Raw genomic sequence first — 14306 nt, 5'->3', positions numbered from 1 at the left:
GAGAGAAAGAAAGAAAGAAGAAGAAAATGAGAGATGGCAGTAAGGTATGGTCACTGTCACACAATGTATAAAGTAAATGTATATTTAGTACAGAGTGCAAGCAGGGTCTTCAACAGGACTAACTATGGCAGCATAACTAAAAGTAACCAATCACAAGCCTGAGTGATCAGTGAGAGTGGGGAGGACATCATCTAAACATACCAGTTCACCATAATACTCTACGTCCATGAGTCCCCCAGATCTGCTCCTTTACCTAAGGCAAATCTATTTTTAAAAATGCTTGGCTAAATAAATAGGTTTTCACCCTGGACTCAAACACTGAGACTGTGTCTGAGTCCCGAACATTAATTGGTAGACTATTCCATAACTTTGGGGCTTTGTAAGAAAAAGCTCTGCCCCCAGAGTGTGCACTTTTTCAGGTAAAGTGTGTGCACTGCACAAGAGTTGTAAAAAATATTCTCTAATTCTCTTTAGGCTCGCCCTCTAATAATGACTCCTCAACTCAGCAATACAAAAATTCACATTTTGATTTTGTATTTTAAAATTTATGCAAAATTTCACAGGGAGCCAATGCAGTGTGGATAAGATAGGGGTGATGTGCTCATATCTCCTACTTGTGTGAGACAAGCTTTTATCACCAAAGTAGAGCCTTACGTTCTGCAAACCAAAACCTGCTAGTGGTCCCTCGGTCAAAATGCAAACAATGGGGTGATCGCTCCTTTGCAGTCGCTGGTCCTAAACTCCATTCCGCCTGAGTTAGGCAAAATTACGGACCTCCCTTCGTTTAAAGCAAAACTAAAGACCCACTTATTTAGAATTACTTTTAATATTTTATAATTTTATGCTTTTTCATAATTCTATCATTTTGTTTTATTTATTATTAAATAAATCACATCCTTAAGTGTCCTGGCATTCAACCGTCTGAAATCCATGCACATTCTTAAGCTACCACCTTTTTTTTCATGCCAGAACAAGAGGTGATGTCTATTCACTCACAGATTTCTAAATGATTTCTTAGAACTTAAATATTTAGTAGTGAGCGGGTGCTACCCTCCAATATAGAAGCCGGAATGGACGCTCATTAGTTGATGTGTTGAACAAAACCCTTGACCTTCCCACAGTCCAGAGAATTTTAGGAGAATATGTCATTGTACTTTTCAAGTAACTGGACAAGCTTTTCCCCTGCAATATCACTGACAGAATTCAAGTAGACATCAATATCACTGAGACCCACAGTCTTTTTATCCCTAATTTTCTCCCTAATAATACTCTCTACTTCTGCACCATAGAGAGCATCCTGATGGAAAACATCAAGACCTGGTTCGGGAACAGCACCATGCAGGACAGACAAGCTCTACAAAAGGTGGTGCAATCAGCTGAGCACATCATCCGCACTGAGCTCCCTGACCTGCACTCCATCTACAGCAAGTGGTGCTGGACCAAGGCCAGGAAGATTGTGAAGGACCTCAGCCACCCCAGCAATGGACTGTTCCCTTTCAAAAGCTACACTCGATGCTGCGTGAAAACGCTATGGGAACATCTTTCTGTGTTGCCGGTTGTGAAGCATGTGTGTATCAAACACACCAAATTTTGGCATTTATAATCGATCAGGTGACGTCATCTAATGAATCGCACCTGCAGGTTATAAATAGGAGTGAACCGGAACATTTCTGACATCTTTTTGTCTTCGGGGCGTATTGTGTTCGCGTGTGTGCGTGTAAACAAAGAACAAAGAGTGTTTGACACCGATAAGATGGCTGAGTTTCAAACGAGATGTGTTCCTCTGTGTGATAGAATCCTATCGGAGGGCGATCTCCATACTTTTTGTTTTCAGTGTTTGGGTGAAGATCACGCTTTCCTTGCGCAGGAGAGACCTCCTCCCTTGCTTCTGCAGAAGTGGAAGTAGTTCCCTCAGAACCCTCCTCTATTGATGACAGAGAGTTTGAGGAGCTGCTCGAAGTAATAACACGCGCAGTTAAACGGCTGCATATTGACTGGCCGCAGAAGCAAGCTTTTCCCAAACGCTCTAAATTAGACGACAGACTCCTGTCAGGTGGCCCGGAGGCGGAGCCTTAACGACGCTTTCTCCCTTTCTTTGCTGACTTCCGCAGCGAGTTAACTCGCTCTTGGAGCAAGCCTTATTCATCCCGTGTTTTCGTGCCATCGACTTCCATCTATTCGAATATCGTTGCTGCGGAAGCGCGGGGTTAGACGATGATGCCCCAGATAGAAGAGACGCTTGCGGGCTATCTCTCTCCTGGGACATCCTCTTCCCTGAAAAAGCCAACATTTCCCTCCAAGCCATGTAGACTTTCATCTGCCTTGTTGAGAAAAGCCTTTCAGGCAGCAGGTCAAGCTGGTGCTTCTCTGCACACCATGGCGGTCTTGCAGGCGTACCAAGCTGATCTGTTAAAAGAGATGATCACTGGCGGCACTGTGGATGATACAGCGTTTTTAGAATTACGCAGAGCCACAGACCTGTCTCTCCGCGCAACCAAGCAGATGGCTCGTGCTATCGGCCGTTCTATGGCTACACCTGTGGCTAAACCTTACGGGCATCAAGGATAAGGATCGTGCGTTCCTCCTTAATGCCCCCATCTCGCCCTCCGGCCTGTTTGGCGACGCCGTTAATTTTATCGCCACCGGGTTTAGGGAGGCGAGATTATACGAAAAGGCCTTTGGAAATTTCTTCTCCGCCGTGCTCATGAATCGGGACTGTCGGCCACCCACTCTCGACCTGGTCCGACTCTCGCCAGAGGAGAGGCGCAGAAAGAGAGCGTTAGCAGCCGCACACCCCGTTGTAAAGACTGGGGTACGGCTCGCCGCCCTTCACAAGCTGCCTCAATGAGGTCGGACCGGTGCACTGTCTTCTTCAATAAGAAGAAGTCTTGAGGCTCATGCGCCCAGGACCATGGGGGTGGCTCCCCCCGGGGAGGGGCGCGTAGAATTCCTTTAAAGAACAAAGTGCCCACCCTGGCACCCCCAGGAGGTCGGTGTTCATGCTCCGCCGCCACTGGTGTTTCGGGCAACACCGGTCTCCAAAAAGAGGTTAGCTTTTTGGTCATCTCCTGCCGTAGTCCAGGATGCCAAACTTCAGGGCCAATCCCCAGAGGCAAATAAGGGTTACGCGCCAGGGGCCTCGTACCCTTTCTATGTGGTTCAGACCCCGGTTTCTAACTTTGGGTCCCACTCTATGTGCGTCTTTCTTGTGGCGAGACGCTAACGACAGATGCTTCCCTCACAGGCTGGGGTGCGGTCTTAGATGGCCGTCCAGCCCAAGGGAGCTGGAGAGGCCATCTTCTCGAGTGGCACATCAATTGCCTCGAACTGATGCCTTTATTTTGGCCCTGTAACACCTCCTCCAGCAGTTGAGGCTACCATGTCCTAGTGCGGGTGGACAACACTATGGTAGTCTCGTACATAATCACCGGGGTGGACTGTGCTCACGCCGTTTTAATAAGCTAGCGCACCAGGTTCTGCTTGGGGCACAGGACGAGTTCCTGTTCCGCAGGGCGATGTACATTCTAGCATTTATTTTAAATATAAAGTGCATTATAAAGAAATTTTTATTATTATTATTGTTGTTATTATTATTATTATTATTATTATTATTATTACAGCAGACTATGGACAATCTTTGATTTTCTAGTTTGTGGCTTCACTAGTAGACTGAAAGACATATTTATATCTCTTTGTGTGTATTAGCCGGTACAATCTATTTAACTTGAGTACTTCCTGAAACTTTCTGCAGATGTCAGGTTCTGAGCCCTGAAACTATTATAAGATTAATAATTAGCCACCACACCCAACGCCAAAATAATGTGTTTGTCTAGAAACCCTTTCATTTAAAAGTAATAGACTGAAGGAACTGGTTTGACATAGGTTTATTTGAAAATCATATTTCACTCTTCCTTGTTGTAATAAAGTGAATCAATTGGTAGGATGGCAACATGACAAGTTTGACCCTGCAAACAAGAAATTAATTTCCAAATATATATCAGAATCAGACTTAGAAAGAGCTTTATTGCCATGTACGTTTGCACATACACATTTTTTTTTCTTTTGGTGACAGAGTTTCCAGGGATGACAAAAACAAACAACACAAGGAGAACAAAAATGGAGTAGGGTGTGGGGTTTTATCCAATCAGTTAAATAAATATCAGTGGTATTGCACAGGATATTGTACAGTAGTATTGCACACAATATTGCACATATATTTATTGCACAGTGAGAAGAACGTTTAACTGTTCAAAAAGTTGCCTGGGGAGATAAAAAAGCATGGGCAGGGGAGCAAAAGATAATCTTTTTAGCATCCAAACCATTGTTTGTAATCTTCTGATGTCTGATTTTGTAGCTGAGCCAAACTAGACAGTTATTAAAAGGAACAGAACAGATTCAATGACGACTGAGCAGGACTGTGTGAGCAGCTGCTGTGGCAGGTTGAACTTCTTTAGCTGGTGAAGGAAACCACTGATGGGCCTTTTAACAATGGAGTCAATGTAATTGTCCCACATCAGGTCCTGGGAGATGGTCGTGCGCAGGGACCTGAATGACTCCACTGCTGTCTTATGATGGTGAGTTGGGGGAAAGTGCAGGAGGTCCACAATCATCTCTATTGTTTTGAGCATGTTCAGCTCCAGGTTGTTGTGACTGCACCAGACAGCCCGCTGCTCAACCTCACTTCTATATGCAGACTCATCACCGTCCTGGATGAGATTCAAGATTCAAGATTCAAATAACTTCATTAATCCCAGAGGGAAATTGCTTAAATGAGGTAATTGATAGTAGTGTCATCTGCAAAGTTCAGGACCTTGACACATAGGTCTGTAGAGGTGCAGTCATTTGTGTACAGGGAGAAGAGGAGTGGGAAGAAAATGCATCCCTAGGGTCTCCAGTATTGGTGGTGTGGCTGTTGGACATGAATTTTTGGACTTATGATGTGGATATACAGCACTTCGGTCTCGCGGCTGTTTTAAATGTGCTATATAAATAAACTAAACCTAAACCTAATTTTCCCAGTCTCACTAGATGTTGCCTTTCTGTCAGAAAGCTGGTGATTCACTGTGTCGTCTGGTCCAGAGACTCACCAACACCAAAGACTGCACATCAAAACATAAGAAAAGCAATATAATATATGCGGATCAATGCACTCAAAGAGTGCTCAAAGCTCTACATTGGTGAAACAAACCAACCTCTTCTATTTCTTCTATAATCAACCTCTTGACTTGCTCATGAGCTAAAAGACAGGTACAGTATTTGAACAAGGAAATTACAGCTCTGGATGTCTGCTACCATGTTATTAAAATCCTACTCACTGTGCATGGTCCTTTAAAGCATTTTTTTACACTCTGTCATGTGATGATCATCAGCTACAGTATGTCAAAGTCTTATTGGGCTTGACAGTCAATCCAGAATGGCATGTTTTTATTTGGTGAGTTATTTTTATATAAATAAGAATTTATGCACTCACAGCAGAGGGAGCAGGAAAATGTGACTCACATTGTATTTAATCTGTCAGTACAAGTAAGACAGCTACAGAGAGAGGTATCAACCCAATGTCATTAACATAATTACCGTACATGTGTTTGAACAGTATTTATTGGATTTTATGTTGATCAGTAAATTACTACTGAGTAAACACTGCTCTGACAAATATATCTACCTGCTGCTTTCTGTGATCCTCGGCTTGCTTATCTACACCTTCATTTGTGTTAATTACTGTCAGATGTCAGCTGGGAATCTCTCGACACAACCTGACACATACATACCAAACCCCTACAGTTACTGCTGCCCTGAAAGGTAAGCCTCGTGACTTACACTGATTAACAGGTAAGTTTAGATGTGTTTCATTTCAGCTTGCTTTGATTTTGCCATAATTGCTTAGGAAATGTAAAATTACATCATTTGTAGTCTAATGTTTTTACCGCGTTAAAAATTAGTGTAGAATAAAACATCATGGCAATGCTATGAACTGTAATGTCCTGAATATTGCAAAATCATCTTTCTGTACAGTGATTTTGATCAAGCAAAACATAGTGATGGTGATCAGTGATGGTTTTGCTTGAACATTGTGAATTTTAAAGACTGTTATATAAAAAAGTATTTTTTACTTTTTTTCTTTGTTTCTCACTTGGGCAACCCTGAAACCTGGATATGCTAAATTTACATTTCAATTATATTCTGATAGTAGTTTAGCTTTTAATCTAATGGTCTCACCTGTGGCAAGCATTAATCTCATCTTACCAATTTTCAACAGTTACAGTTTTAGCTACAAAAACATATGAGCATAGTGTAGCAACAACAGGAAATGTGTAAAGTTAGAAAACAACAACAACAACAACAACGATCAGCCATGCTGCTCCAAATAAAATATTACAGGCAGTCAAATCGTACACCATAAAAAAAAAAACACAGACAAACACATTATTTAGCTCTCATTTTAAAAATATATATAGCTTGGTAACACGAGTGTGCATCATAAACCAGATCTATAGAGTACTTTGCATTTATTTTCACAGTCTAACATAAGACTAACATAAAGATCTTTAAAAAGTGTTGTCAAATTCACACAATAGAGTTTCGTTTAAAAGGTATCAAGCAGTTAATAAGTTGTATTTAAGTCAATTAAATTTAGATTTAAAAAATAATAAAAAAATAGTTGTATAACATGTTCAATTCAATTTATCCCTAGTGAGAAAACCAGAGGTTATGATGGCAAGAAAAAACACCCTGAGATGGCATGAGGAAGAAGCCTTGAGAGGAACCAAAAACAAAAGGAAGGTATCCTCATTTAGGTGATACAGTATCAGAAAGTATGACCATAAAGGAATTCCTTCTGTAACTGCTATGTGGTCAAAAGATACTTTTAATAAGGAGGGATGAAATGAGAGTGGTCTCATTAAAGGTTGATAAAATTGAGGGTTCTTGAGTTATGTTTTGGACACAGTCTGAACTCAAGTGCTTCAAAAGAAGCATTAAAAAAAAATAATAATAAATGCAGTCTGGAGAAGACAGCCCTCAAACATTAGACCGCTGGACCAGTTTGTTCACGAGGAATGGGCCATTATTTTTGTCCAGGCCAGTTTCAATAGTTTCATTAGCTTCTGTTGAAACACAAATGAAAATAAATGTCTGATTTTCATTAGTGCTGTTTTGCTTTTGTCAGTTTCAACTTATTTCAGTGACCATTTTCAGGTTTTTCTTTCTTTAACATAACGGTACAAATAGTTTTGGCCATGTGTGAATAAAATGCTACACCTCTACACCTGGGTCAGCAATTGTTTCTGTGTCAAATGACACATTGACACATGACGAATAAGTGATTCAATAAACGAATAAAACTATGCTCTTAAATAGTTTCATTATAGAACAAGTGTCATCATGCATTTTATTTGGAAAATCAGTTTACTCCTAACTGTAGTTTAATGACAATTATTTAATTCACAGGCCTCTGTTTTCTGGAATCTTCAGTCTAACAACCTTCTATGGCTACTAGGTGAGCAAATGGCTGCAAAATTGTAATGTGACTAAATATCAAAGGTGGCAAGAAAAAGTATGTGAACTTTTTGCAATTTCATGGTTTTCTGCATACAATTGTTATAAAATGTGATCTGATCTTCAGAGTCAAGGGTATTGACGAATACAATGTACCTAAAAAAATTACACAAAGAAAATCTTTATTGAACAAACTAATTCAACATTCGAAATGGTAGTAACCATAAGTGAATGGAAATGGAACCATTGGAATTAATGCTTCGACCAGGCACTTCCTGTATCTGTGGTTCAGACCTTCACATTGTTCAGAAGGACTTTTAGCCCATTATTTTTGGCAGAACTGCTTTATCTCTGTCTCTTCAAATCATTCCATAGCATCTCTATTGGGTTGCGGTCTGGACCCTAAAAAGTCGCACCAAAAGGAGGATTTTGTTTTTCTGAAGCCGTTTTGTTGTGGACTTGCTCTGGTCATTTTGGGTCTTTGTCTTGTTGCATCACTCTTCTACAGAGTTTCAGCTGATCTACCATTATCTACCTTTAGGTAGAGTAGTCACGATCCCAAAGTGTCTCCATTTGCCTGACTGTAGATTCGTGAATTCCTAAAGTCTTTGTAACTCTTTCCCAGTTTATGCAAATCAACAATTATTGATCATGGATCCTCTGAAAGCTCTTTTTGGCGAGAAATGGGTCACATAAACATATCCTTTTTTTGCAGAGCAAACTCAAAAGTTTAAGTGGTATTTGATAGGTTGAGTATTTGTAGTCCACACCTCCAAAACTCCCAAAAAACATTTTAACATGACTCCAGGTGTGCTAACACCTGACTTCAATTTGCATTTTTGAGGTCATTAACTAAAAAAAAAATCACATGTCACTAGCACTGTGAGGTTTTTATGGTTGTTCTCAATAAATACATGAAAGACCAGACTTTTTTTGTGATATTATTCACTCACTCATCTTCTATTCCGCTTTATCCTGTATTCAGGGTCGTAGGGGCCTGAAGCCTATCCCAGGAGACTTAGGGCAGGAGGCATGATACACCCTAGACAGGGTGCCAATCCATTGCAGGGCACACACACATACATTCACACACTACAGGCAATTTGGGAGCGCCAATTAACCTAACCTATATCTTTGGACTGTGGGAGGAAACCAGAGTACCTGGAGGAAACCCACCAAGCACTGGGAGAACATGCAAACTCCATGCACACAGAGACAGGAATCGAACCTGGACAGGAATCAAACCCTTGACATGCAAGGCATCAGTGCTAACGACTACACCACTGTGCCGCCCTTTTGTGATTTAATTTATGCACATTATGTTTGTCTAAACTCTTGAATTAGATGGAGGTCAGATCACATTTTATGAAAAATTAATGCAGAAAACCATGAAATTCCCAAATGTACACATACTTCCCACTGTATTTTCTATTTATAACACATAAGTTTTTGTATTATGAGCTTCTGTTCACATTAAAAATGACTATTTTATTAAATTATAGTTTTAGAAAATGTATTATTAGTAAGTCTTTGCAATGTATGAAAGCACAAAAACTCCTTTGTGTCATATAAGCAGTATTTAGCATCATGTTAAATTTGATGTCTATGAATGTCTATTTAATTTAACAGATTTCAAGAGTCATTTTCAACTGTAAATGATTTAATCTCGAAGAGTAACTTAATCAATGAAGGTCCACCGGCACAATATCGTCTCCTCACAGAGAGAAAGAATCTTGAACAAGATGGATCAGTAAGAAAATGGACATTTGGACAGCAAGACAGACAAACCAAAATAATACTGATAGTAGGAGAAACTGGAACAGGCAAAACTACTCTGATCAATGCCATGGTGAATTATATACTCGGGGTGAAGTTTACAGATGAAGTGTGGTTTGAGATTACAGAAGAGGGAGGAGATAATCCCATCTCAGATCAGTCAAAAAGCCAAACAACCAAAATCACTGTGTATGAGGTCTTTGTCCAAGACAACCAATCCTCTCTTACCATCATTGACACTCCAGGATATGGAGACACCAGGGGAAGAGAATATGACAGGCAGATTGCTGATAATCTGTACAAACTGTTTCACAGTGACAGTGGAGTGAAAGAAATCGATGCAGTGTGTCTGGTAGTAAAAGCATCTCAGAATCGACTCACTGACCGACAGCAATACATCTTTGATGCACTTTTGTCCTTATTTGGTAAAGACATACAGAACAACATTGTCATTTTTTTTACTTATTCAAATAGAAGGCTACCAAGAGATGCTCTTAATGCCATTAAAAAAGCAGGGATTTCCTGTAGGAGAGATGAAGATAATGAACCTGAGTGTTTTCTATTCGAAAATGTTCAAAAGGAGCAAAGAAGCCTGAAGCATGACAATGACCTCCAGACAGCCTGGGAACAAACAGAGGGCAGTTTAAAAGAATTCTTTGCCTCACTGAAAGAACAGAATAGAAAAAGCCTAAAGCAAACTGAAAATGTCCTGACTGAGTCCAGACGACTTGAAGCCTGTATTTCTAATCTACAAAACCGGATTCATTTTGTAGAAGGTAAAACTAAAGAACTGGTTCAGATTCAGAAAGTCCTTCAGGAAAACCAAGAAAAGATTAATGAAAATAAAAACTTCACTTTTACAGCCACAGAATATTACAAAAAAAAAAGTTCCCATTAGAAAAGTTTCGTTTCAGGACAGAAAGGCGACTATTTGCTCTGTCTGTGAGGAGAACTGCCATGAGTTTAACTGCTGGTGTTTCCCCAATGCTCTGTGGTGTGAAGTCATTAAACATGAGTACTGCACTGTATGCACAGGTAAATGTCATTTCACTAAACATGTAATAGGGAGGAACAAATATGTTACACGCAGCAAAGATGTCACTATGACGTTTGATGAGCTCAAAAATCAACATGAAAGCAGCAATAAATCAGCTTCAAATGTCATGTTTGACACAAAAGTCTTTGAAAATGTACAAAAGAACAGCACAGCAGGGCCAAACTTTCTCGGGCCATCAGAGAGGCAAAGCGCGCACACGCCCAGAAAATCCACAATCACTTCAGGGACAGCGGTGACACACGGCGCATGTGGCAGGGCTTACAAGCCATCACAAACTACAGGGCGACATCACCTGCCTGTGACAGTGACGGCTCCCTCCCAGATGCGCTGAACAACTTTTATGCTCGGTTTGACAGGCAGAACAACGTAGCGGCGAGGAAGACCACCCCTCCTCCGAACGACCAGGTGCTGTGTCTCACTACAGCTGAGGTGAGGAAAACTCTACGCAGAGTCAACCCACGTAAAGCTGCTGGACCAGACAACATCCCAGGCAGAGTGCTCAGAGAATGTGCTAAACAGCTGGCAGATGTTCTCACCGACATCTTTAACATCTCTCTGAGCAGTGCCGTCGTTCCCACGTGCTTCAAGGCCACCACCATCGTCCCCGTGCCCAAGAAGTCTACTGTGTCCTGTCTCAATGACTACCGTCCCGTTGCACTCACACCCACCATCATGAAGTGCTTCGAGCGGCTCGTCATGAGACACATAAAGACCCTGCTGCCCTCCTCACTGGACCCACTGCAATTTGCGTACCGTCCTAACCGCTCAACGGACGACGCCATCTCCACTACACTCCATCTTGCCCTCACACACCTTGACAAGAAGGACACATATGTTCGAATGCTGTACATAGATTTCAGCTCAGCATTCAACACTATCATCCCCCAACAACTGATTGGGAAGCTGAACCTGTTGGGCCTGAACACCTCCCTCTGCAACTGGATCCTGGACTTTCTGACCGGTAGGCCTCAGTCAGTACGGATCGGGAACTGCACCTCCAGCACCACCACACTGAGCACTGGGGCCCCACAAGGCTGTGTGCTCAGTCCCCTGCTGTTCACACTGCTGACTCACGACTGTGTAGCAACACACAGTTCGAACCACATCATTAAGTTCGCTGATGACACGACCGTGGTGGGTCTCATTAGCAAGAACGACGAGTCAGCGTACAGAGAGGAAGTGCAGAGGCTAACAGACTGGTGTAAAGACAACAACCTGTCTCTAAATGTTGACAAGACAAAGGAGATGGTTGTTGACTTTAGGAGGACACGAGGCGACCATTCTCCGCTGAGCATCAACGGCTCCTCTGTGGGAATCGTCGAAAGCACCAAATTCCTGGGTGTCCACCTAGAGAAGGACCTCAGCTGGTCCCTCAACACCAGCTCCCTACAGAAGAAAGCCCAACAGCGTCTCTTCTTTCTGAGAAGACTGAGGAAGGCCCAGCTTCCACCACCGATCCTGACCACCTTCTATAGAGGAACTATCGAGAGCATCCTGAGCGGCTGCATCACTGTCTGGTTTGGGAATTGTGCCATATCGGATCGCAAAACCCTACAACGGATAGTGAGGACAGCGGAGAAGATCATCGGGGCCTCTCTCCCCTCTATTGAAGACATCTACACCACACGCTGCATCCGCAAAGCCACCAGCATTGTGGCTGATCGGACACACCCCTCTCACACACAGTTTACACTCCTGCCATCTGGAAAAAGGTACCGAAGCATTCGGGCACACACATCCAGACTGTGCAACAGCTTTTTTCCACAAGCCATCCGTCTCCTCAACAAAAAGGGATTGGACTGATAAACACAAACACACTCACACACACACAAACACAAACATTATCACACAGCTTAACTCAACTACCTCAAAATATTGAGACTGGACTGACTAATCAACACAAGTGCAGACACACTGACCTACACCACCAAATTATCGTACACACCAACCTGTAAATGCTTCACTGTTTTTAACAATCTTTTTGCACAATGATCATTACTGGACTACATTTTTGCACTAATTCCTCAAATCTTGCTGCTGTTTTAAGGAATGTTTATGTTTACCCACTACCTCAACACCATATTTTATGTTCTGTTATGTCGTGGTTGCGCACTGTCACTTTGTTGTTGCTCTTGTTTGCACATTTGCACGTGCACTTTATGTTGTCTGTAAAAATGTTACTTAGCTAGTTAGTTTTTGTTAATTTATGTTGTAATTTATGTTAGATCTCTCTGTCCTGTCTATGCTAGCCAGTTAACTAGGCCTCTTGGTTAGCTAGTTTAGTGTCTCTGTTAATTTATGTTGTAAATTTATGTTGCATGTAGCACCTTGGTCCTGGAGGAACGTTGTTTCGTTTCACTGTGTACTAACTGTATATGGTTGTAATGACAATAAAGCCTACTTGAACTTGAACTTAAACTTGAAAAGGACCAAGAACGCAACAAGAAACAGGAGTCAGTAAAGATAAACATAGAGAAGAGACTGAAAGAAGACCTCATCAGGACAGAAAAGGAAAAGGCTGAACTGGTAGAAGAAGCGTACACTGGCATCATAAAACTGTGTGAGATTGCTTTAAAGCCAGACTCTGCTTTCATTATTCAGGCTCTTGACTTCTTGATCCCTCAAGCTGAGAAAACTGGTAGGGGCTTAGTTGCTCAGAAACTTAGAGAGCTGAGAAACATACACCCTGAATCACAGGGAAGAGTTAATGCTGTAATGGGATATGCAAGTGCAGATGCCAATAAATTACAAAAAGAATTTAGAAGATTAAATATGTAATATGTAATTCAGACAGAATTCAATCAAGAGATTTGTTTGTGCGACATTATTCGTATTTTTTCATCATGGAGGCATTTTAAGTGGAACTGTTTATTATTATTATTATTATTATTATTATTATTATTATTAATGCTTTAGTTAGTTGAAAATATTAATTGTAAAGCTAAAGGCATTCATCTTTTTCTTTTAACTGATTGCTACATTTGTTAACATTCTCTGTTTTGTCCTATAGTTTTGTGAATAAACATCTGCAATGAGCCCTGAGACATGAGTCATATCTCTCTGACACAAACATGCATATAAACCACTTATGCTGTTCAAGAATTTAGTATGGCCTGGATAATATCCCAGGTTGGGTAAACCCTGGACGGGGTGCCAATCCAATGTAGGGCACACAAGAGCACACTTGATCCTGGAGGTGTGAGGCTCCATCCTAACCACTACGTCACAATGCTGCCAATACTATCAGTATTATTAATTGAAAGGACATTGGTGGCTCAGGAGTTAGTTTCTCTCCTACCAAGTGGAAGGTCTGGGTTCAATTCCCAGCCAGTGGATGCATTGCTGGTCCCAAGCCCTGATAAAATAGGAGAGTTGTGTCAGGAAGGGAATTCATAAGTTGGTTGAAATTTGTCGTGCAAAGTAGGATTACATTATGTTTTCGTGATTTTTTTTCCTCATTTTTTGCATTTTGTCACAAGGTTCACAAGGGTTTCATACACTGTTGCTGGTATTTTAGCCCATTCCTCCCTGCAGATCTCCTCTAGAGCAATGATGTTTCCACCCCCATGCTTCACAGTAGGTATGGTGTTCTTTGGATGCAACTCAGCATTCTTTATCCTCCAAACACAATGAGTTGAGTTTTTACCAAAAAGTTCTATTTTGGTTTCATCTGACCATATGACATTCTCCCAAACCTCTTCTGGATCATCTAAATGCTCTCTAGCAAACTTCAGACGGGCCTGGACATGTACTGGCTTAAGCAGGGGGACACGTCTGGCACTTCAGGAATTGAGTCCCTGGCTGATGAGTGTGTTACGGATGGTAGCATTTGTTACTTCCCAGATAGCACAGGTACGTCGTGGAGATGTCTGCTAAAGAGCGTATCATCTGGTAAAGATCATTTTAGTTTGTTTTATAGTCGTATTTTGATCGTCTGTAGATTGCCTGATTAAGGTCACCTGCTGTTTAGCGATGTTTA

The 14306-nt window shown here is 41.5% G+C and overlaps 1 pseudogene; it reads left to right on the top strand.

Annotated features, from left to right (window-relative positions):
• Nucleotides 1-2704: 2704 nt before the first annotated feature.
• On the top strand, nucleotides 2705-13349 carry LOC128520098 (uncharacterized; annotated as a pseudogene).
• The last annotated feature ends 957 nt before the right edge of the window (nucleotides 13350-14306 follow it).

This window comes from Clarias gariepinus, chromosome 1 (assembly GCF_024256425.1).
Source record: "Clarias gariepinus isolate MV-2021 ecotype Netherlands chromosome 1, CGAR_prim_01v2, whole genome shotgun sequence".
NCBI lineage: Eukaryota > Metazoa > Chordata > Actinopteri > Siluriformes > Clariidae > Clarias > Clarias gariepinus.
Note: the sequence above shows the minus strand (reverse complement) of the source record. Positions and strands in the feature narration are given on the sequence as shown.